A 26,230-nucleotide genomic window follows, 5' to 3' on the forward strand; every position below is an offset into this window, starting at 1 on the left:
CATGTTTCATCTGACATCCACTTTTTCCTGCTCGCTTTCCTTTTTTTCTTAATTGTAACCTTAGCACTCTCATGCAAAACCTCTTTTACCTCTCCATATTTGATTAATATCATTGTCTTCAGTTTCCATCGAAGTCTGCGGGACTAGTAACCTGTTCCTGCATTCCCACCGAAACTTTTCCTTCGTGTTCTCATTTCTCAGCTCATCAAAATCATATTTATTACCTCCTGTACAATTACCATTAACGTTTCTCTTAAGTTTTATTTTCATCTTTGACACAACTACCTATATCTGCCCCCCTTCTTACACAAACATCTTGTATTTATGTAATTATATATTTATATTACTGGCGGCGTATTACAGGGAATCTGGGAGGTGAAAGAGAGAGCCTTTTGCTGTACGGTACTATCCTTGTCTTATATCTATATCTGTGACTGGCATACAAAAACTGGATAAACTATCGTATTATTACTGGTACTAATGTTTAGGCCAGATAGTCTTGTTGAGGTCATAAAGTCTGAGTGGTCTATACATTTCTCTCTCTCTCTCTCTCTCTCTCTCTCTCTCTATTCATTCCCATCTTTCCCCTGTTTGTCCTCCCCTCTCTCATCTCCGTTACCTTGTGGTTCCCCTTCTGGTCAGAAATTCTCTCATTGTCGGACCATCATTGTATTTCCTTCAGCTGAGAGAGAGAGAGAGAGAGAGAGAGAGAGAGAGAGAGAGAGAGAGAGAGAGAGAGAGAGAGAGAGAGAGAGAGACCAATATTCGTATTTTTAAAACCAAGGGGACGAGTGTGTGTGTAACCTTTCAAAATTCTTAGGGTTACTGTGAAATAGTTACGAGCATTTGGTTTGGTCAGGCTGTGTGCAGTGATACATACCGCACTGATCAGCAAGGCAGAGAAGACAAACGCTCTTTACTCATTTTGGTTTTCACAGATACTCTTAAGTGGCATAGGAGGCTTCGTAGCACTCTTTCCTGTGCTATTTGTTTTGATATTACACATTTTCCCTCGTATGCCGTTTTTAACGTTTCAGTATCGACATATCTTGCATCACTAACACACAAGAGGATATTAAAGAGTATTGTACCAGACAAATCGCCATGGAAGAGGTGTTACGAAAGATTCCGAAGCCATTTGCAATACAAGCCTTAGGGAGATGCATCCGCAGCATGAGGGGGATTTAGTTCTTATTCTCGTCGGTTAAGGAAGCTCCCTAGTACCTCTTCCTTAGCGATTTATTTTTGGATACGGATGGCCAATATCGTTTCGTACATTATTATGCAGAATTTAGTGATATTAGAATGATATCGGTAACACAGAAGAGGACGTTAAGGTGTAATAAGCAAAATAAATCACTTAAGAAAAAGTGTTAGGGAGCTTCCTTAACCCATGGGAACAGGTGCCTTAGTGTTTGCATAGGCTGTCCCTTTTAATTATTCTGTCAAGGCGTAGTAAGCTGCTGAGTATTCTTTATTAGCAATGAGAATTTTGAAGATGACGGCCGTATGCTTCTCTCTCTCTCTCTCTCTCTCTCTCTCTCTCAGTCATTTTATCTTTCTCTCCCCCCTTCTGCCTGTGAGGTGACATCTGGAGTGGCTCCTTAATATCCGAGGTATTGCCAAAGAGAGAGAGAGAGAGAGAGAGAGAGAGAGAGAGAGAGAGTCGGGTGTGAATATTTGAGGAAGGGCAAGTGAGAATGTTATAATTGTGTGTGTGTGTGTGTGTGTGTGTGTGTGTGTGTGTGTGTGTGTGTGTGTGTGTGAAATTCTAAACTCATGACTGTAAGATGATAATGATACAGACAAGAGACAGAATAACCTTACCTCATCGGTTGTGGAAGCTCTTTAACAATTCTTCCTTACCAGTTCTAATTCTAAATATGAAGAGGTAATATTTTCTTACAGGTTATTAATTCAGTCTGTGTAAATATTAGAAACATAAGTATAGTCTGAAAAAGAATACTAAGGCGTAGAAAGCAAAATAAGTTTCTCAAGAAGAGGTGCTAATAGTTCTTCCATCTTGGTGTGGCCAAGATTTTCGTCCTTTTGCATATTATTTCACATACGAGTTTACTTTTTTTTGTGTAGTACTTCCTTGTGACTAGCATGCTATTTTGTTAATCTATTGTTACAAGTCAGGTGAGAGATAGCAATATTTAGCCAAGTTAGAGAGAAAAAAAAAAAAAAAAAAAAAAGGCCCCCTAACCTAGCGAGAATGTGTCCTTGAGGTGAGATGGTCAGGAGGCGAAGTGGGCCAAACCAAGAAGCATCGTATCACCTATTCATTATCTTGGCAGCATTTTTTTTTCTTCAGTTGTTTGTGTAAGCGCTCTAAACCATCATAGCATCTGACTGTGGTAAAACTTAGGTATTCGTGTGTGTGTGTGTGTGTGTGTGTGTGTGTGTGTGTGTAAATTCGGAAATTTGGTGTAACTGGATGGAGCATACAAACTGTTAAATAAGTAAGTGACTGAAGTTGGAGAGAACATTGGGTAAACATTCACCATATATGAAGCAGTAGAAGCACCATACCAAGCCAATTTTTCATCTTCCTGATGGACTGGTATATTTTTCTGATTATTTCCGGGGTGGTAATTAAATGTTTCATGCGATGTCTGTTTCTCCGCTGTTATTAGCCATATTCCACGGTGTCAGCTCATTTGACTCGTCAAGGTAATGGCGGAAGGGACTGTCCTAACCTAAGTGTTTAACTAAACCTAACCAAACCTAGCTTAACTGTACCTAATAATTTAATCTAACCTAACCTAACCTAACCGGACCTAATCTAACCTAACCTAGCATCCAGTCGGGAAGTTGAGAAACGAAAACCACCTTTGACTACCATGAGTAAGACAATAGTAGGTAGCCTACGGGAGCGTGATGATAAAAAGTGGAAAAGTTTTCAGCCGGAAAAGATAAATGATAAAAAGTGGGAAATTTTTCAGCAGGAAAAGATAAATTATCACCCAGAAACTAGTCAGAGAAATACAGAAAAACTGGAAGATAGCCGCGTTTTTGTCGTCCAAGCTGAGGGATCGGATTCGAAGCCATCTTCGGTGAAATCAAGCTGCCCCGTTTTTGTCGGCCAAAGTGATACGAAGCCGGCCCAAGCGTTTGTCATCGAAACCAAGACCGTCTTCGTATCCCACCCAAGCGTGGTCAGGAGAGTGCGATTGGCCAGCAAGGACACATAAATGATTAATATCATGAAATTAGCATTATGTACATAAAATTAGGGTGCAGGTGCCTAATATTAACGACAAATACAGTAGAGCCAGTTCAGCACAAATAACGGCTACATGTAAGTTGCATATTCGTCAAAAGATCTTCTTCGGCAAACCCCTCTGTTTACTTGGCGATTGGCACGTATTTTTTCGGTTCTACGTATCCTGGACTGTTTTTGCGGACAGAAACCAAGCGCCCAAAGACGCGCTTCGATTCTCAAGCTTCAGCTTAGACGACAAAAACAAGCAATTTGACTTGGTAAGGTCCTTCTACTGCTTCAAGTAAAGCGTAAGTTTACCGAACATTGTCCTGCAATGGATCGTATGATCGATGATGATGATGAATCTTGTTAAGAAAAAGCATGGTGATCGCATGGACATAAGTATCACGTAATTGGAAGAGTGTAGAGATTCTGCCCTCACTAGCAGCAAGAGTAGCAATCAATTAAATATATAGAAACTCAGCGAAGGCTCTTATTGGCTGGATCCCATGACGTCACGCCTGAGGCCCTGAACTTCCTCAACCTTACCTGATGTTTACTTATGCGCCTGCCTCCTAACTGGATGCATGGCGCTGTTGTTTAGTTTTATTTCCTTAGTGGTGCTTTATCAACGACCTGAGTGTGTGCTTCTAGATGAGACGTTAGGGCAATAGCTGTGGGTAGTGAAAGAACAAGCAGGAAGGAGTGGACGAAGATATCAGACAGTGGGATGAGGTAAGTGTCTATTTTCCATCTCCAGTGGTACCCGCAGCGTTTGTGTGGATAATATATTAGCCGATCACTGATGGCCGTATACTTAAACACAAATGGAGAGGCCCTGCATTGGTCCCTACTTTACACATTAAGGAAAGCACAAGCAAGACCTCAGTTTTTACATGATATGCTGTGACAGCATTAAGGGAAAATGGGTGGTTGGTAGTCCTGCGTAGCTGGTATGTCGGAAGGTCCGCTCCCAGGGGAGTCACCGTACAATTCATTACGATGTCCATCAACAAAACAAAACTTTTACTTTTTTATTTTTATATTTTAGCATTTGTTTTATGTGTACTGTATATACTTTTACAGTAATAAACTTTTCAGTCAGTACGTATGTTGTAAATATAACTAGCGCAGCAATTATAAGAATTCCCTAATCGGGAGACGTAGGACCACCTTAAAAAGAGAGAGAGAAAAAAAAAACTGAACTAGTGACTTAATAAAGATGTCCTGAAGTGTGTTTTCAAGTAAGAGAAGGATCCACCAACAAACAAGGAAAATGATTACGTAAAGGATAGGTTAAGGTAAATTTTGGTTATGTTAGCATAAAATTGATTAAGTTAGCATGAAATAGGTTAGGATAAGTAAGGTTGGGCTGAAGTAAGAAAATTTGTTAGGTTTGGGTAAATGGTCACTGATAAAAGGTAAATCGCTTAAAAATGGCGTTGTAAGATGGCGTCCGTTTGTCTTCGCGCACAGGTAAGGATAAGTTTGGTTAGGTTAGCCAAAAATAGGGTAGGTAATGTTAGGATGAATAAGATTGGCTTGTTATGAAAATTTAGGTTAGGTTTGGATAAGTTGGCCATGATAAGGGTAATTTTGCTTATAGATTGCGTTCTAAGATGGCGTCCGTCTTTCTTCATGGACTTCAAGATAGTGTCCGTGAACAAACTGCATTTTTAGGTTCTTTTTACTACTCAAAAAAAAAAAAAAAAAACTCAATTGGAGAATACTTGAAGGGTAAGGAAAAAGTGATAAAACTGCAAAATAAGGCGGTCCCGTCTCCTCAAGGATTACCAAGAATTATGAATAGGATGCCGCTGGTAAATATTTAAAAATGGTATTAGGAAAAAAAAAAGAAAAATATAGTTTACAGTGCCTGAGATCTGATGCCGTCACGACGCTTCATAGTTTGGCCTATGTGCTAAGGATAGTGACTTGTTATGTGAGACAACATGTACTTTATATTATTCCCTGTAGTATTGACTGAACGTCCGATATTCAGTTAAGTCACTTGGATAATGTGTAAATGTGGTTTAAGTATGGCAGTTTGAGGATCTTACTATTGTCGACTGTGGAAAAAAAAAAATTGCATGTCACCACAAGCGCAGGTAAGGGCCTGACTTGCCCTTGACCTGTTACTTCTGAAGGTATAGCCCCCTGGTATTAACACCAAACAATTCAGTTGCAGTGTATACTTACTTTATATTTTTAGCATGTTATGATATTGTCTACAAACTATTTACATTGTTTTCTGCATGTACAGGGCTACTTTATTACGAATAATTAAATATAGGGTTTGTGAAAGTCAGCATACTTCCCCTTCAAAAAAATTCGGAACAACCCCTACAGAGAGAGTGAAATATTTCCCTTCTTAAACTTTTGGCATACCATTTTTATATAGGGCCCTTAGGAAAGGCCCCACAGCTTTAAGCATACGGCCGTGTGTTAAACTCGAACTGTTTATTTTATCTCACTGTTTACCTACCTTGGTACTTCGTTAAAAGGGGTGAAGAATGACGTATGGGTGAAATACAGTGCGGTGTATTAAATGCGACGTACTCAAACACCATGAAGCGTGTGTTGTTTGTGTGTGTGTGGGGGTCACACACTGAGGGTGGCCTGTCAACAGGTGTGATGGAAATGGCTTAGTATAATTACTGGCATTTTATTAATTATATACAATCCTTGAGCTCAGTGACCGACAAAATGTCTGCACTTTTGGGTAAGTAGAAAAAAAAAGAAGACATTTGCAAGAGGTGAGTAAGGATGAATAGAAGAGTGGTTGATGAAGCTGAGAAGGCAGAGGGAGGGTTTATAGGCCCTGACTCTTACGCGAAACCTTTCATCGACAAAAAGAAAGGAAACGAAACACCGGGTATGTTTTGCTGAACTAAGAGTGTGCATTATTGACGGAACCCTGTCACGTTTTCTCTTGTTGATCATAAATTATGTTTTGAGCAAGTGTGTTCGCGCCCTAGGTGAGGTGGAGGAGGAAGGGAGGGTGAGAGGGGAGTAAGTGGAGGAAATGGGAGTGCTGAAAGGAGAAAGGTAGCAGGTAGAAACATCGCCAGCTTAAGATATTGGTAATATGTACAGTATGGTAAATGTATGGTTTAAGCAGCAGAAAGACCTTACATGTTCAGTTCCTATTTCTTCAATCTGTTTTCTGTTTTTTCTTAATATTTTCATGGCGGTAAACAGTTTTCTTTTTATTTCCCTTCTTCTCCCCCCCACACCCTTTGTCATAATGTTCCTTATGCTTCACTGACGTTTGTTTTTCCTTAGGCGTACGTACTAATACCTACTTAAATCCACCCAGATTCATTTACTTTTGTCTTTACTTTTTCTGCCTTTTTTGTTTACTATCTTTATGGGCATAAAAAATGTGTACTGTTGATATTGTTTCTCTGTTGATCTTGACGTTTTATTTCACGGGCGTAATGGCGAACTTACTAAAATATACTAGAATAGGTTAGGCTATGTTAACCTACTGGGCTAGGTTAGATCAGGTTAGATTAAAATGTGTGGAAGAGGTACTAAAAGGCGACTGGGACGTCAACAACAATTTTTGTAGATTTGGGTATGTTGAAATAAATGTTTGTCATTACATTCGAAGAACAGTTGACTGAGCAGAAGGAACATGGCTAAAATCAATATGGAAAGAACTTTATCGTGAAACGATCATTTACCACCCCAAAAATTATAACAATAAAATGAAGACTATGAGAGAGAGAAACTAATTTGGTAAGGTGCTTCTGCTGGTTAAAGTAAAAGTTATGTTTAACCACGTCAGCTGTCTGGATTTTCGCTCTAAATAATCATAGCGACTGTAACTAAGGTAAAATTATATTAATAAAGGGGTCTTCTCATGATGGTGCGTGCCCAGAGTGTGCAGAACAGATGGAAGTATGCATGAGTAAACAGATGGAAGTTTCCATGAGTGTATGCCTGTCCCAGATCGTTTCCTTTCTTCCTTTGTGCTGAGACCTCCCATCTCCCTAGCGCAGTAAATGTATGCATTGTTTTTTAATGGTTAACCTAAAGTTTGCGTGCATTACAATGAACAGGTTGCTTAGGTATTGGTACAGATTTCGGATAGCGTGTGCTGTTCTGTTTTGCATTCAACCAAGGGTCGAGGGATTTACGATAGGAATGCCTTTAACACTTGATTCACTTACCTGCGTAGCTTATCGTGTTTTCCTTTTCCATCTATACTTGTCTATCTATCTATCTATATATAATCTCTCTCTCTCTCTCTCTCTCTCTGTATATATATATATATATATATATATATATATATATATATATATATATATATATATATATATATATATATATATATATATATATACTAGCACGAAAAGAAACGGTACCCGGTAATAATTAAGTTTACATACATATGATTAATGGAACTAGAGGGATAAGGTAGGCAGGTATATGACTGAGGGTGGTGTGGGCAGGAGGAAGGGTATCCAGACGGCGAAGGACAGAGTTGCATGGCGATTTGTTCATGATCTGTAAGAGAAGGTAGTCTGGTTGTAGATAGATAGATAGACAGATGTTCTTAATTCGTAGGAGTCTTAAGCATGAATAAATCACCCTTTCTACCCATTATCTTTTCTCCCTCGTTTCCTCCTAATCAGGCAACAGTGAAAGCGGAAATAAGAGCAAATTTTCACGTACATCTTTACACGTCAAATATGAGAACGGCTATTGTTTTTGCGACGTATTTTTAAAGGATACTCTTCAGCTTAGGAGAGGCCTCTGGTAGTCAAAAAGTTACTGAAGGCCATAGCTAAGCCGTTCAGTTTGAAAAGTATATCTCAAGGTGAATAAAATCATCAGGAAGAAGTAAGAATATGGTAAAAATAATACGTCAGCGGATTCAAGGAGTTAAAATTTCATGGGCCGGCCTACAACATCGATATTACAAAGGGTGTATGGGAAACTATTATTTTATCATTTTTTGGTGGCATGAGAACCTTACTAGCACTTCATCCTCAGCAGTTTACATTCCTATTGTAGCACTGAAACATGTCTCCCCGTATGACACCGTAACATGTGCTCTCCCCGTATGACACCGTAACATGTGCTCTCCCCTTATGACACCGTAATATGTGCTTCCCTCTTATGACACCGTAATATGTGCTTCCCTCTTATGACACCGTAACATGTGCTTCCCTCTTATGACACCGTAACACCTGCTCTCCTTTTATAACACCGTAACATGTGCATTCCCCTTATGACACCGTAACATGTGTTCTCCCCTTATGACACCATAACATGTGCCCTTATGACACCATAACATTTGCTGTCCGCGTAGGACACTGTACGATGTGCTCTTGTATTTTGTTTATTGTACATTGTTTTAATCTCGACATTTTCGTCAGTAATAAACACCCTGACTACGGTATATCCATCCCTACAACTCACCACAACGACCATCACGTCTCTTCTCACCACAACCACAACATTCACATAGATGTTGTTATTGCTGATGATCATACTATACACCATTGCCCATCTGAACATGATCCTGGTGGACTGTACGGTGGAGTTACCCTTGTCCTGCCGTCCACCATCTCCTTTGAAGAGACCGAGAGGGAGGTGAAGGACGTTTGTATAACCAGGCAGCGAAGTTGTCCTGCTATATTGGTTCAAGCACGTGAAGCCGTCCCTCTCCACCACACAGCGGAGTAATATGCAAAATAAATCGCTGATGTAGAGGGAAAATCCTGGACCAAATCTTAGCCAGCCGACCTACCCCGCCCATTTTCACGTAGAATACTTACATTCTCGGGCTCCTTCACCCAACAAATCCTAGCCCGTCAAGCCCATTACCCATTTTTAAAACCCCCCTTCTCCTCCTCCTCCTCCCTTTCCTAGTCTATCAGTCAGCTCTTTTATCCGCCTTGCTATCCATATACCCGTGGCCTCATCCATTTAACGACCCGTCCATCCACCTGTGTGTTTATTCACCCAGTTGTGTATGCATTAATCCATCTATGCATCAACTAAGTCATCCGTTTATCAATCCATCCATTTCTCTGTCCATTATCCATCTATCCGTCCTTTTCTCTGTCCATCTGTCCACATATTTATCCATCTATCTCTCCATCCATCTGTCTACCCATTTATCCATCCATCTAGCCACCCATCAAGTGTAACACATAAAGCAAACAACCTGTCGCAGCATCAGTCCTGGGCTCCGTGGTGCTCTAAGCTGGTGATAATTTCGGGATTACGTATCGAGACGAACCGAGTTGCCCCCGAGCTAATGAGGTATTGGGTCGATGTGGGTGGTGGTTGTGGTGAGGAGGTTGTGGTTGTCGTTGTGATGAGTTTTGGAGAGGGATGTGGTGAGTGTGGTGGTTGTGGTGGATGTGGCAGTAGTGAGGGTTGTAATAGTCAGTGTGATGATTTATAAGATGGATATGGTAAGGGTGGTGGGTGGGATGGATGCAACTTGTAGAGGTGATGATGGTTGTAGTGCTTGTGATGGTTTGTAGGGACAGTTGTGGTGACTGTGGTGGGGTAGATGTGATGGTGGCAAGGATGCTGATGGTGATGGCAGTGGTTGTGATAGTTTGTAGAGACGGTTATGGTGGTGATGGTGTTGGTTTTTGTTGTGATTGTGATTATTTTTATGGATGGTTGTGGTGAGCATGCTGCTGGCAGCCGTGAATGTGACTGTGATGAGTGTGTTGGTGGTGGTGATAATAATTTGTAGAGATGGATTAGTTGAAGATGATGGCAGTAGTGTTTGTTTTTATGGTTTTGGTAGGGTAATGGTGGTGGTGGTGGTCCTGGCGGTTGTGGTTGTGGCAATAGTGAATTAATGGTATGTGTGCGATGGTGGGGGATGATGGCTGTGATTGTGGTAAGGAGGGTAATGGTGGTGAGGGCTATGGTGGGTGGAGATGGTGGTCGTCGACGTGGTAAGAAGTGGTGGTGATGGTGGAGTTGGTGATCGTCGACGCAGTAAGAGGTGACGGTGATGGTGGTGGTGGTGGTTGCGGCTGTGGTTATAGATAGTGGTTGTGATTTAGGTGATTGTGGTGGTGGTGGTGGTCATGGCTGCCATGGTTGTGTTGTGGGCGATGGGGACTGTTGTGATGTGGAAAGTTGTTGTTGTTGTTGTTGTTCAAATCCGGTCATGCTTGGCCATGCAGACCTGTCGACCGAAGGTAAACAACTGTCCCTATGGAGTCATCCCACAGGTTCCCTTCACTGTTGATTTGTCTGTGCCTTAGTGTGGTATATGCCGTACAGTGCTGCTCAATGAATGTTATGTTTTGTGGGTTTATTCTGTAAGCGGGGATGGTGTCAACTGTGATTCCACCCAACCCATGTCTAAGCTGACTGAGGAGGCTGGGTGATGTCCTTTTCTAAGCCTAACCAGGTGAACTCGATCAGCTTTATTTAAGGATACCGTACCTCTGATGGATGGATGTCAGGAGGGTGCTTGTAGTATAGTGTTCTGATCGAGGTGTTGTATTGCCCTGCGCTTGAAATAAGTATGTAGGTGTTTCTTCATTGACAGTGTTGGATTGTCTGGAGGTTAGATGTCATTGAGGAGTCTGATAGTGTTTGTATACTGATTGTTTTATGTCTAGCTATGTTGTGTCCCCCCCCCTCCCTCTCTCTCTCTCTCTCTCTCTCACCTTCCATCACTAGTTTATGGGTCTATTCGGATGATGATGACGGGGAGGTGACATGAAGAGATACACCCACACCCACATTTCCTTACACCCACACTCTCTCCTTTATGTCCACAATCCTCCACCAATTTTTGCACTTACACACTCAAGACATATCCACTCCCACACCCTCCCTCCCTCAAACACACACTCTCATACTTTCACTCCCCAGCATCCATTCTGTCTACATTTTCCTGAATTATCCACGTCCAGTTCCCACACTCGTATTCACGTACTCACATCCACACCATCTACCCACGCACACACACACACACACACACACACACACACACACACACACACACACACACACACACACACACACACACATTCATCCACTCATCGATTAACACATACACACCTCCTCCCTCCTTCACACACATACACACACACACACACACACACACACACACACACACATCGTGGATGCTGCTGGTGCCGCCTTTCCGCTTTTAATTTCCGCCTCGTCATTAACTGACCGGAAAATAGTGAGGCTCATCATCGCTTGACCATAAATCAAGAGAAAAAATATTAATGAACGCCACTGAGAGCTGCACCCCTCTCTCTCTCTCTCTCTCTCTCTCTCTCTCTCTCTCTCTCTCTCTCTCTCTCTCTCTCTCCCTTTCACTGATATAACATTCCAGCTAACACCAGACTACTATATTTACCTGAGAATAGTTCATGAGACCCTGGGGCGGGATTCTAAAACATTTCCACGATTGATTGCCTGCCGTAAGTTAGATGTTTTATCTAGGAAGAACTAAACAAGGGAATACTTTGCACTCCATTCCCTGATCGTCCTGCAGAAAACAGATTTAATCCTGCAGTAATTTTCGTCTCGTAACTAACATGTAAAGTTAGAACATGACTCAGTGGGAGATTAGACTACCTCCTTGTCCCTGTAAATCAACACCTGAGCCATGACAGATAATAGGTCGTATGTGCGTTTGTGTGTCCAGTTCCTGAGTGATATTTCTGGCATCATTAACCCGGTCAGGATCAGGGAAACTCTAGTATTTGATTTTAGATACTGCCAGATCATATTATATAACCGAGAACGCTTTATAGGAACCTGAGTGTTAATCCTCCAATATAATTACCTCTTTTAACCCTTGCTAACTCTGAGTGATTTTATTCAACCTAACAGTTACTTCTAGTAGTGAAAAGGGAAATGAAGATTGCATAATATTTTTTCTCGTGAGAAAAACGTCCAAGGCGACTACACTTAATTATCCAGTGACATCAAGAACTAGATGGAAAAGACGCCAGCACTGTGAAGGGATTAAGTCTTTTAATGCTCTGTCGTCTTTTTTCAGCGTATTTTTGTTTCCCCCATTTATCACTACTCAGCTTAATTTTTTAAACTGGAGAGATTACATTTAGCTTCATTATTCATCTTTCCAGTGCGATGGGTCTCTTTTGGGTTGACTAAACTTGTGTACAGACAGCAAGAATCAAGTCAGAACTACAAGTCTTTTACACTAATCTGGCCCAGATTTTCGTCCTTTTGTAACTTATTTCACATACCCCGTCAGCAGAAAATGACAATGCAGTTCCCCTACATTTTTCCATACCACTTTTTTATGACTAACGTCGTATTTTAATATTAATCTGATATTACAATTTAGCACTCAAAATGGAGACATGGCAATCTTAGGCCAAGTAAGTGTAAAAGCAGCATAGCACAGACAAGCATAATGGATGCTGACATACTAGCTGTGTGTTGTCTGCTAGGATCCCGTGTGATCCTTGCCGTGTACAGCGGATTCTTTGTTCTGCGCTGATCTCAGGTTTGCAGCCACTCTCATAGGCTATGGATTCTTTCACTGAGAGATAATGAGGCCTATTTTATTTCTTTGGTATAAATAGAGGATTGTCTGGCACTTTTTATCGCTTATCCCTATTTACCAACCCCTTTACTTGCTTACCTATCCCTGCTTACCAACCCCCGTACCTGCTTACCTTCCTACTTACTCCCTTTCTTCCTGTATCTGGATATTAAGTTAGTATAGAGATGTGGATATAAACTCCTTAGGACTTTCCCCGACTTTATTAAGGGGCAGTCTATATATAGGTTTGTCCGCTACATGCCCCAGCTGGAATTACCCGGCCGCTCCGTGAGCCGAATCAATTAGACGCAAAATCATCATTTCCAGAGGTACGAGTAGTGTCGCGACATGAGTAAGCGATTTGTGCCAGGTACACAAGTATACTTACACAGGGCTACACTTCTAACATACACAAGGCTACACTTCTAACTTACACAGGGTTACATTTATATACCATTGGATATACACTAATATACACAAGTTTGCAAATTGAGAAATTATTAAATTTTCCTTAACATTCCCACCTACCTAACTACTGCTCTGCCTATTTTCCTATTTACTTCCTTTCCTGCCTACTTTCCCTCCTAGTTCCTTTTCTGATTCCTCAGCTATTTCCCTATATATCTTCATTTCTTCCTTCCTGCCTTCAGACCCACATATCTAAATTCCTACCCATCTGCCCTCCTACCTCCCTGCTGATCTCCCTGCTTCCCTGTCGACCTTGCTACCTACCCACTTACCTCCCAGCCTGCTTTTTTTTTTTTTTTTTTTATGCGAGGAAGAAGGAACCAAAGGCCATGAGCCCGCAGTAACAGTTCCCTCCTAGGGAAAAACAAAATACAATATAGAGCCAAATTCAAGATCCGATCATTTTGAGATGCCTGGACACACTGCGTTTGAAAGACTGGAGATCATAGGCAGCAGGAAATACAGACAGAGGGAGACAGTTCCAGAGTTGACCTGTTGCATAAATGAAAGACTGGGAGTAACGGTTAATTCTTGCATTAGAAAGTTGGACAGAAAAAGGATGAGAGTCTGCTGCCAGACGGGTGCTACGCGCCCGTCGTAGAGGTGGAGGAATGCAAGCAGACAGTTCAGAGGAGCAGTGACCATTAAAGTAGCGATAGAAAAGAGATAAAGATGCAACAGTGCGGCGAAGAGACAGAGGTTGAAGGGAGTCAGTAAGAGGAGGAGAGTTAATGAGACGAAAAGCCTTTGACTCCACCCTATTGAGAAGAGCTGTATGAGGGGAGCCTCCCCACACATGAGAGTTGTACTCCACACAGGGGCGGATAAAACCCCTGTATAGAGTCAACAATTGCACAGGGGTAAAGAAAGAGCGGAGTCGGCTTAGCACACCCAATCTCTTGGAAGCAGATTTTACAAGAGATGTAATATGATCTTTCCAAGATAAGTCCCGAGTAAATGAAACCCCAAGCATGTTCAAGGATGATGTAGGATTAAGCTGAATATTATTAAACATTAGTGGGTGTGGCAGTAGGGTTGAAAGGTGTAAGAACTGAGTCTTAGATGCATTAAAGACAACCATATTATTTTTACCCCAGTCAGAGATACGAGCCAAGTCAGACATTAGGTGTGCCATAGCCTCATCCCTTGTTTGTTGAAGTAACTGTTGAGATGGGCGTTGCGGGAACCGAATGGAAAGGTGAAGGGTGGAGTCATCAGCGTATGAGTGGATAGGGTTAGATGTACAGCTTAGAAGATCATTGATGAATAAAAGGAAGATAGTTGGTGATAGGACAGAGCCCTGAGGAACACCACTGTTGATAGATCTAGGAGAAGAACGATGGCCGTCTATAACAGCGGCTATAGAACGACCAGAAAGGAAGCTAGCGATGAAGGCACAGATAGAAGGATAGAAACCGTAGGAGGGCAGTTTGGAAATTAAAGATTTATGCCAGACTCGATCGAAAGCCTTTGAGATGTCAAGTGCAATGGCAAAGCTTTCGCCAAAGTCCCGAAAGGAGGATGACCAGGAGTCAGAAAGGTAGGTGAGAAGATCGCCAGTGGAGCGTCCCTGACGGAACCCATACTGACGATCGGAAAGAAGGTTGTGATAGGAAAGATGCCTTAAAATTTTTCTATTAAGAATTGACTCGAAAACTTTTGAAATACAGGACGTTAAAGCAATTGGACGATAGTTGGAGGGTTGGGAGTGGTCACCCTTCTTTGGGACTGGCTGAATGAGAGCAAACTTCCAGCAAGAAGGAAAGGTACAAGTTGACAGACAAAGACGAAAGAGTTTGCCTAGGCAGGGTGTAAGCACAGAAGCACAGTTCTTGAGAACAACAGGAGGGACCCCATCAGGCCCATATGCCTTGTTAGTACTGAGGCCAGTGATGGCAGAAAATACATCAGTTGAAGAAATTTTAATGTCAGCCATGAGGAAGTCAGAGGGGGGAAGTGATGGAGGAACAGCACCGGAATCATCTAAGGTAGAATTGGAGGAGAAAGTCTGTGCGAAGAGATCTGCTTTATCAGTAGAAGAAATAGCTACAGAACCATCAGAGTAGAAAAGAGGAGGGAAGGATGATGAGGTAAAGTTGTTAGAAAGATTTTGGCAAGATGCCAGAAGGAGCGGGAAGAATTCGAGTTGGAGAGTTGAGAGCATTTAGTATGGATGAAATTATTTTTAGTAGAGCGAAGACCAGACTTAGCACGATTCCGGGCAGAAACGTAAAGATGATGTGATTCAGGGGTGGGTTGGCTCCGGTACCTTTTGTAGGCCCTCTCCTTGTTGCGGACAGCATTAGAACAAGCGTGATTAAACCAAGGCTTTCTTGCATTAGTCAAAGGATATGAGAAAGGAATGTATGCTTCCATGCCCGAGAGAATAACCTCCGTAATGCGCAAGGCACACTCAGATGGCTCACGGCCATGGAAGCAATAATCATTCCAGGGAAAATCAAAGAAGTACTGCCTGAGGGCCTCCCAGTCTGCAGCTCCAAAATGCCACAGACGACGTTTCCCTGGAGGGTCCACAGGCCGTACCGGAGTGATAGGACAGGTTAAGGTAATAAGGTTGTGATCGGAGGAGCCCAACGAAGAGAAAAGATTAACAGAGTAAGCAGAAGGATTAGTTGTGAGGAAGAGGTCAAGTATGTTGGAGCTCTCTCCAAGGCGGTCAGGGATACGGGTAGGGTGCTGTACAAGCTGCTCTAGGTCATTAAGGATAGAAAAGATGTAAGCTTGTTCACCAGGTGGATCCGTGAAAGGAGAGGAGAGCCAAAGGTGGTGGTGAACATTGAAATTTCCAAGAATGGAGATTTCAGAGAAAGGAGAAATGGATAGAATGTGTTCCATCGTAGAAGTAAGATGGTCGAAGAATTTTTGATAGTCAGTAGAATTAGGGGATAAGTAAACAGCACAGATATATTTAGTCAGAGAATGACAGGAAAGCCGAAGCCAGAGTGTGGAGAATTCAGAAGAATCAAGTTCAGGAACACGAGAGCAAGATAAGTCGTTGCGTATATATACACAACAGCCACCTTTGGCTTTGAAATGAGTATAGAGAAAGTAGGAGGATACAGAAAAGGGTTTGCTGTCAGTTGCCTCAGACAGCTGAGTCTCCGTTAGAAAAAGAAGGTGAGGTTTAGAGGAGGAGAGGTGGTGCTCAACAGAGCGAAAGTTAGAGGAAAGGCCGCGAATGTTGCAGAAATGAAGAAGAAGAGAGTCAGACAGTGGTTCCAGGCATCTTGAGTCGTCACCGGGAGAGGGGCAGATGGTGGGGGCATTTATGTTCCCCCCCCCTGGGGACTCCGAGGCTTGGTAAAACGACGCCATTTTGGGTAAATTTTGAATAGGAAGTGTAGTGTGTACTGTGCATGTAGTTTGGTGAAGATAGTTAGAGAAATTTGTACTGGAGAGCATGCTGGCCTACTCTCTGTGTAACTGAGACACTGAAAAAGTTCAGCAAAGGTGGATGGTCAGGAACTAGTCCTGAAGGCTGATGAAACGGGAGCTCCAGCACTCCGTCATCAGCTTTCCATCCACCTCGGGAGTACTGCCCTGCTCGACTGGTGCTACAGTCTACTCCTCTGCTTGCCTACCTACCTCCCTACCTGTCTCCCTGCCTGTCTCCACCACTTAATGAAGCAGTGACACAAGCACTTAGTTTTTTTTATTTTTTATTTTTTATTTGCCAGTATGCAGTAGGTTGTATCAAAATAGTGATGAGGGTACTAATTACTGCATTTTGATTGCCCTTTTCCGCGATGCCAATGTGCAGGTTATACTTCTGTAAAGTATCATGTTTTCTTTACTCCCTTGCCCTTTTTTCGGTCATTGTGAAGTTAGGATTTCTTTGAGCGTGTCCACCGTACGGTGATGATTCATTTGGCATCTCAGTCGTCAAAATTCGACCATGATTGCAGCCTCTCGAGTGTGAGCGAACGGACGGACGGAAAACTCTCATCCCGCCTCAGCCATGCACAGGTCCTCAGAGACACAAACACAACATCCTTGGTGTAGGAAACCTATGGGATGACCATAGTGGCAGTTGCTTGCCTGCGGTTGACGGATCTGCTGGAGCAGGGATGACCGAGGTCGAGTAACAACAACACCTAACCACCACAACAGTTAGCCAAGCTACACACTCTCACCACCATGCTTCACCGCCACTGTTAACTTTCAGCACAGTATTACCACCACAATACACTGTCACAGCCAATGTATCACCACCATTACACATTCACCATCACTATCACCACCACACCTCTTGTGGTATCAGCACTGTATTACCACCACAATTCACCTCCACATCACTATCATCACCACAGTACACCTTCACCACCGTTGTATCACCACCACAATACACCGTCACCACCACTGTATCACCACCACAATACATTTTCACCACCACTGTATCACCACCACAATACACCTTCACCATCACTGTATCACCACCACAATACACCTTCACATGACTATCACCACCACAGTACACCTTCACCACCACTGTATCACCACCACAATACACCTTCACATGACTATCACCACCACAGTACACCTTCACCACCACTGTATCACCACCACAGTACACCTTCACCATCAGTGTATCTTCACCACTATACTTCACCACCCTCATTACATCGACAGTTCACCACTACATTATTCTCACTACCACTTTATCACCACAATACACCACAGTTCATCGCCCTCCATTCCACACCACACCAATTTTCTCTACACTCTTATACCCCACACTAACTTCCCCTAACTCGACCTAACTCCACATAACTGCCCAAACTTACCTACGACCCTTCTGAACTCCTACCAGATGCACTCAGGATCCATCCCCATTCCGTTTTCATTCGGTAAATAGGTGGTGGCGACCATCATCCACTCACTTGATGTAGTGCCACCTACTTTTTCCTTCACTTTATCATTCTTTTTCTGTGCCATATTTCTCCCATTTTTTTCGTCACTTTTATTACTTTTCTTTCCTTTTCAGTTGGCATTGCATTGAATGACAGGCCTAATGGTTTGCTATAAACCAGGAAACCATCACAAAGCTGGATGGTAACCATATAACCATTCCACATGTGCCCCCTACGTGTCAGCATTCGGTTGGCGGAGGGTTAGTGCCCCTCCTCGAAAAACAACTAACTCGGGAACAAACGGCCACCCCTTGCGGGATTATGGCATCTGGCTGTAGATAGATAGGTAGATAGGTAGGTGGATGGTATTGCGTTTTTTTTTTTTTTTTGAAGATCTTTTATGTACGGTATATTTGCAGTCACCGAAGAATACGACACACCCAAAGTTCTGCGTTCTCCTCTCCTTGTCTTCCCTGCTGAAACAAGTATAACCTGCGATTAACATTTCTCTTAGGCAAAATTTGTTTATGTTGTAGGAGCAGGAGGCATGGGAAGACGTTACAGTATCCTTTGTCCTTCCTGGAATAAAAATCAGTCTCCCATAGGACAAAAAGTGATCGTAACTCCGTGGCTCAGGACCCTTGGTGAGTGTCCTGGGTTCGTTTTATGAGGTGTAGTGGGCGTCAGTTGGTCATAATTTCGCTATATCCGTCCCTGGCAGAGGGTGCCTAGTCATCCTGGTTTGGTCATGGGTGGTACCATGTCACTCCTGTGCACACACCCCTTCCCCTTCCCCCATTTCCAACACCCCTTTCCTCCCTTTTCAACATCCCCTGCCCCCTTTCCAAACCCCCGTCCCAGTCTGTTAATACTCCCTTCTCCTCCCTCTCCATAATCACCTGCCTCCTCCTCCTCCCTTTCATCATCTCCCTGCCCCTCTCCCTCCCTTTCAAAATCCACCTACCCCTCCCCCCCCCTCTGTATACACCTCGCATCTCCTCTCCTCTCGCCATTTCAACACTCCCTCCCTCTCCCCCATTACAATAAACCTTCCCCCTCCCCAGTGTAAACACATCCCTCCCTTTCCCTCTCGCCCCTTTCAGTACCTCCCTCCCCTCTCCTCTCCCCTCGTAGCATCTCCCCTCTACCTTCCCATCTCCCCTCTCAACACCTCCCCTCCCCCCTTTCAACACACCCCTCTCCTTTCAAGAGCTACTTCCTTCTCTCACCCCTTTCAACGCCCCATCACCCTCCCCCCTGCAACCCTAATCACCCTCCCCCTTTCAACTCCCCCCCTCCATACCGACAGCAGACAAGAGTTAAGCAGAAGAGTGAGGTCAGTACGCAGTTTCGGACCAAAATATCTCTACACTTCCTTGCGATAAAGTGTACTCTCATCATCCCAAGCGTAATTCACACACCTGAGAGGTAGTGTGGGGAAGTATACAGAATCAATGTGAGATGGGCCACGTAGTCATTTACACATCATTCATTCTTAGGGAACCGTACCTCTACCGCTCATAAACAACGGCTGCACGTTTATTTTTCAGAGTAGATTATCGTACATACGCTCAAGTATAATCGTAAAATGAGCAATGAGGAAGGGGAAGGGAAATAACTAGTGTCAAAAATATGCATTCTTTGTGGCACAGCAGGGCTTCGTAACACCTCTTCGTTAGCGACTTATTTAGGATACTACAATTTAGCATTCTCCTATATGTTATTTGAGGAGTAAATATCGACGTAGGTTATACCAGCGACACGAAAAAATATGGCGATGTTGTTGTTATTGTTGTTGTTGTTGCTGTGCCCCCAGGGTTATGTCAGCGTGAACCCAGTGGCCTGCAGACTGAAGCTGGCCTGACTTTTGCAGTTCATCATCATCCTTTTGGGGGATAGAGAGGGAGTTGAGAGACGTTTGGATAACTGGCCAGTAGAATCTCCCGTTTTTATTGATGCCACCACGTGAAGGCGCCCCTCCCGACCACAAAATACAGGTGTACTGAAATGCGCTGAAACAATCGCTATGGAACAGGTGCTACTAAATTACCAAAGGGACTTAGTAAACGACCTCAGTTCGAACCCTCCCGCAGTAATCCAGATCTTGCAGGGAAAGAAAGCGTTTTTTTTTTTTTTAATCATATTATTCTTTCTTAGTTCCTTTCACTATACTCTCACTGCAAGGTAGTTATTTTCTCCACATCAGGCAATGACCCCGGCGCTCTCTCTCTTTCTCTCTCTCTTTTTCTTGAATTTCCAAACACACACACACACACACACACACACACACACACACACACACACACACACACACAAACACACACACACACGCACGCACGCACGCACACACGCACGCACGCACGCACGCACACACGCACGCACGTACGCACGCACACACGCACACACACACGCACACACACACGCACACACACACGCACACACACACACACACACACACACACACACACACACACACACACACACACACACACACACACACACACTTCCTTCCACTACTCAGGAACATCTTAAAGCAATTTCATGGGACGATTCTCCCCGCCGCATCCATCCTCACTCCGACAGATTACCCCGGCCAGGAGGCGAACCACTTACCCAGCAAGGCACTTTGCCGCCGTTTAAACAGACTGTGCTCACACCGCCACTCAGAAGTAATGCCGAGGTTCCTGACTCAACACTCCCAGCCTCCACCAACTATATAACCTGCTCCCTATGGCCCTAACCACTCAGAGTTAGCCGCTTTATAAACCGCGGGTACCTGCAATGCGGACAAATCTGCTTAATTTTTGGCTCGCATTTTTACCTGCTATTTCAGACAAAAGATATATGAGAGGGCAGCTTCCTCTCTTGCTGTTCGTACTGTTGTTGCTGTTGGAGAAGATTTTTATATATCCCTTCTTTCTTTCTGGCTAAATTCAGTTCCATATTCACATTTTGTATTACCTTGCCAGCTAATCCCGCCCACCTCTGTACACCCACAGCACCCAAACTCTTCCTCCACCCACCCACACTAGACACACCTGTTCCCATTCAATCACCGCATGCCATCCACCACCACCCCAGCCTGTCCTTATTACTCACCCAGTTCTGAAGACCTGAAGCCACATGTCAACTACACCGTCATGGCTGATTTTCTACACACCCCGTAATAGACGTGACCCGATGCGACCTATATTAACCATGTTTCTTAGAGTCACGTGCCATGAATTGTACAAATGGAATAACTACAACATAACCATGTTTGGAAAAGGTGTTATGTTGTGATATACTCTTACTAGGGAGTCCAGGTCTAGCCGAAATTTTTACATCTTCCAGTAAACTGCTTTTCTAGATGTGGGCATAACTCTGCCATTTGTATTGACCATAATATCATAATTCCAGCCCATCTCGCCCACTCCTTTCCATCCAGTCAACCCAGTACTGATGTGATTTATTCAGTAATCCTTAATGTTTTCACTTCAAGCCAATACCGGTATGCGTCCTAAATTCGTCGTGGCCCACCAACCATTCCCAGCATATCCCGCCCACCCATCTATCCCTAATCTTCTCAAGATCTTATTCTCGTCTACTCTGAATCCTTTCTAATTCTTCCTTATTAGCCCTTTAAATTGTATGTTACATTTTCATCTGTGCTTGTACAGGTTTCTGAATGCGCACTCAGTCATATTCACTCAGTTGTACGTTGTAGGATAAGTTTGAACCACTTCCTATCTTGAAGATAATTAATAGCTTCTCAAAACATTGCAACAGTCCAGCACTGATATAAGCTTAGGTTATAATTCTTCATGTACTTGCATGTCCAAGCCAGATATATATATATATATATATATATATATATATATATATATATATATATATATATATATATATATATATGTTAATTACATTCAGATAGCTAAATAAATTGTGTGAGTGAGAACATACTCGAAAAACCTTTACAGTCCTCATTGTTGGGGAAGTTGCAGCCACTCATAGCATTAATGTATGTGTACAACAAATTGAAGGACCGATGCAGTATTAAATAGCAGTGAGTTATTAATCATTAGCTATTAGTAAATGAAGCCTGCATACGTTGTATTGTAGTTACAAATCATAATAGATAGATAGATAAATAGATAGATAGACAGCCCTATGCGAGCCTGGGAAAAGGAAATGAGCTTGCAAATTACACTGAGGAAAGCTGACGACAGCGGCCAGTAAGGAGATGATGCAGTTAGTTGTCAGCAAACCACCCGGGAACAAAGCCCTGGTGACCATACACACACATACACACATACTCACACACAGGCTTCTTAAACTTTCCATCCACGAGGAACACACGTGATACGTCTCCTGTTTCACCAGAATTTAGGAAAGAGAGCTCAGAAGGAGACAAGCCATACAAGAGGCAGGTCGAGGGAGAAGGGCTTGGCAGATAGAGAGAGAGACAGAGAGAGCGAGACAGAGAGATAGCTAGCGGGACTGGACTCTATACTCCGCTCTGTGTGAGAGACTTGTTAATATTTCCAAGACAAATAAAAATAGTCCCATACTATTCTTTACCTCTCCAAGCTATAAAAACCGCTCGTCCACAAGTCTAATATATATATAACTCAACCACAAAGGAACCACAAAGTCTTTTATGACATTTGGTGGCAGCGGTGGGATATGTACGACCGGACCGGTGAACCTTGTTAAGTGTATTGGCATACGTGTGCAAGGCAGCGGCAAAGTCCGCACTTCCTACGTCAGAGGTGGTTTCCCACTCATCATCTGAAACTTCCGTATTTGTTTCTCGATATTTAGTGTGTGGTGAGGTTTGTACAAGGGGTGGGCTGCCTTGAGGCTCTCTTAATTGTGAGTCTGATGTTGTGGCAATTTGTGTGTCATCTGGTATTAACGTGGGTGGTGGCGAAAATATTCCTGTCATTAAGATATGGTGTTATGAAATACGCCTCTTGTTTATTTATGTCCTAGCAAAATAGATGAGTAAATAAGTTGAATATAGCTAATTTTAGCACTGAGAAGAAATGAGTAAGTATAATTTTACCCACTTGATACAGATCATAGAGGTGTGTCGATACAAAAGTCGATCTCTGAAGAAAAATACAGGTTTGATTGAAGATGTCTTGATAATTCTAGTGATGTGTTGATGGACGATATTACTCAGGAAATTCCATGGCCTGGTGCTTGTGGTGGTTAACGGCTGTCCCAGGCAAACCTCAGCATAGAACGTCGAATTTCCAACTTAACTGTGAAAATAAATGAGTATGAGTAGGAGCTATGTGAATAATGAGTAATGAGTAGTGGGTGAGAAGTGCCTGGTGTCAGTCACACGTTGCTTGGCATGGCAGACTCGCGTTGTGATGTCATCTCAGCACATGGTGACGTCGGCTTCCCACACTGGTAGCTGTGGTGAGTGAATGAGTAGCGATGAGTAACTTGAGTGAAGACGGGTGAGTAAGATGAGTTGTGAATATGGACTTGGTGTTTTGCTGCATGTCTTGACCTCTGCATCAGCGATGGCTTGTGTGCTTGTTACTTCGGTCTTTCCTCTTCTTTACTTGCTTTGTTTTATATTCTTCTTGTTGCTGCTTGAAGTTACATGAAGATTATAGAGTTGTTTTGTAGACTTGTAGAGTCTCGCCTGCTTTTGTAGAAATTTGCTTTTAATTCGGAGACGATGTCCGTAGATTCGCTGCTACCAAATGTCCAGCAAGCATTTTATTGCGCTCAGATAAGCTCCATCGTGCTAGGACATATGATGAATTTAAAACTGAATTTCTGAAGAAATTTTCTGGAGGTATGAACTTCTTGCCAGGTATAATTCCAGAATTACATAAAATTGTAGATCTTGTAAGGGAGCACACTACAAACCATGTGCTCAGTGAAATAACTGTTGATGTCTCCACAATCAAGAGAACTTTATTAGCTACATTGGAGAATTCTAATTGGATAACAGATGATGGAAAGATGTCCCCAGACCTCGTCGTGGACATCATTGGTTATGTAGCTGCCTTGTGTAAATTACCTGATAGGACCCTTAAGATCGCCAAGACGATCGCGTACACCCCAGGAATGTGCTTGCTAGACTTAATGAACGAGGTAGAGATGCAGTGCAGTAAAGCAGGTGTGGTCGACACACATGCACATTCTGGTAGAATCAGGGTACCTGAGACAGTATCAGCTGTGAAAACATCTACACCGACCCCAAACAGAGAACAAAATCGATCGCGACCAGAAATCAGGCAGGCCAAACAAACAAAAACGCCTAGACCTCGTTCCCAGACGCCTTCCTACAGGCAGTTTCATAAGTTTTCGCGCATCCCGAGCAGGTCTCGCGCCATAAACAACACTTCTTATGGGAAATCACCTCATAGGTCACAGTCAAGGGATAGGTCCATTCTATGTCATTATTGTGCAAAACCAGGACACACAAGGGATGAATGTTTTATCAAGGCAACTGAGGACAAACAAAAGACACAAGGATTTGGTCCTTACTGTAGGCATCATAGATACCAAGGGCACTGGACTAGTGATTGCAAAACAGTAGAAAAAATTGTGTCTATGTTCAAATCGGGGGAAGACCAAGTCATGACAAAAAACGAACAAACGTAAAGAAGAACAAGGCTAAACTTCACATAGGAGGCATGTTGGGAAATGAGTGTATCTTGATACCAGCTGTATGTGAAGATCAAAACATTTCCTTATTTTTAGATACAGGCTCTCCAGTGAACTTAATAACACATGAAGAACTAAATAGAATTCTTAAAAATAAAAAGAGAGTAACTTTTCTGGATGAAGCTGATTTAGATTTATACACAGTAGATGGACAAGAGATTACAGTGAAGGGTATGATAAGATTAAATCTCAGTTTCACAGAAACTACAAGACCATTCTCTGCATCTTTCTATATCGTTGAAAACTTAGCAATTAAAGCTCATATGTTACTGGGCTTAAGATCCATGAGAGCTGAGAACATAACTATACTCCCACAAATGAATGGAATAGACTTTGATAATGAATTCATAGAGGAAATAACTTCAGAGCCCTCACCGATTGGTAGAAGAGAGCCAAAAAGAATTGGTAATATTAAAGGCTTAAACAAACATACACAAACAGATGAGTGTATAGATCCACTCCCACCACCAACCCCATCCTCCAGAATTAGTGACCCAGATAACAGTACTGATTTATCAATTTTTCCAGCTCATCTCACTAATGATTTAGTTATACCACCTAATTCATACATGAAGGTTACCATAAAGAGCAAATTACGGAATAGTACTGTTCTTGTCTTAGAAGAATTATGTAAAGTAAAGGGTTTGTCAGTAGAAAACGCATTATGTCATACGAACGACGAAGGGCAAACTCAGATATTCATAATTAATCACATGAATGGGGAAGTTCAGTTGAAAAAGGGAACCTGCATAGTTAATATTGAGAAATGTCCCGCCCCTGTGAAGGAAATAGTTATAGCTGGAGTAACAAGTGAGATAAAATCTACGGATAGAGAAAGAATAAAAGAGAATTTAATTCACTCAGGTGAATTTGATGAAGAAAATGATTTGTTAACCCTGCTGGAAACACACAGGGACACCGTAGCATTGCCCGGAGAACAATTAGGGTGTACTAACTTGATTAATCACATGATTAATGTGCACCCAGAAACACCACCAATTTTCGTACCAGCTTACCGCATACCACACTCCCAACGTACACTTGCAAATCAGTATGTCGATGAAATGTTAAAACTTGGAATTATTGAGCCTTCATTCTCCCCGTGGAATGCCCCCCTATTCTTCGTGCCCAAACGAAATGGAGAAATGCGTGCGGTAGTAGATTACCATAAACTAAATAATCACACAATCCCAGACAGATTTCCCATGCCACTGCTAAGCGATGTTCTACAGAATATTGGTCCTGAGAATAATATATTCTCGACCATCGATCTCCTAAACGGCTACTATCAGATTCCGGTATCTAAGGAGTCACGTAAATACACTGCCTTTTCAACAAACAGAGGCCATTATCAATATACAAGAATGCCAATGGGACTGAGGACAGCCCCAGGCACATTCCAGCGTCTTATGAATTACGTATTGTCCGGAATTTTAGGACAAGGAATATATGTTTATCTTGACGATATTATAATCG

Source organism: Coenobita brevimanus, chromosome 1, assembly GCF_032717465.1.
Source record: "Coenobita brevimanus isolate Jiangsu-jjx chromosome 1, ASM3271746v2, whole genome shotgun sequence".
NCBI classification, from domain to species: domain Eukaryota; kingdom Metazoa; phylum Arthropoda; class Malacostraca; order Decapoda; family Coenobitidae; genus Coenobita; species Coenobita brevimanus.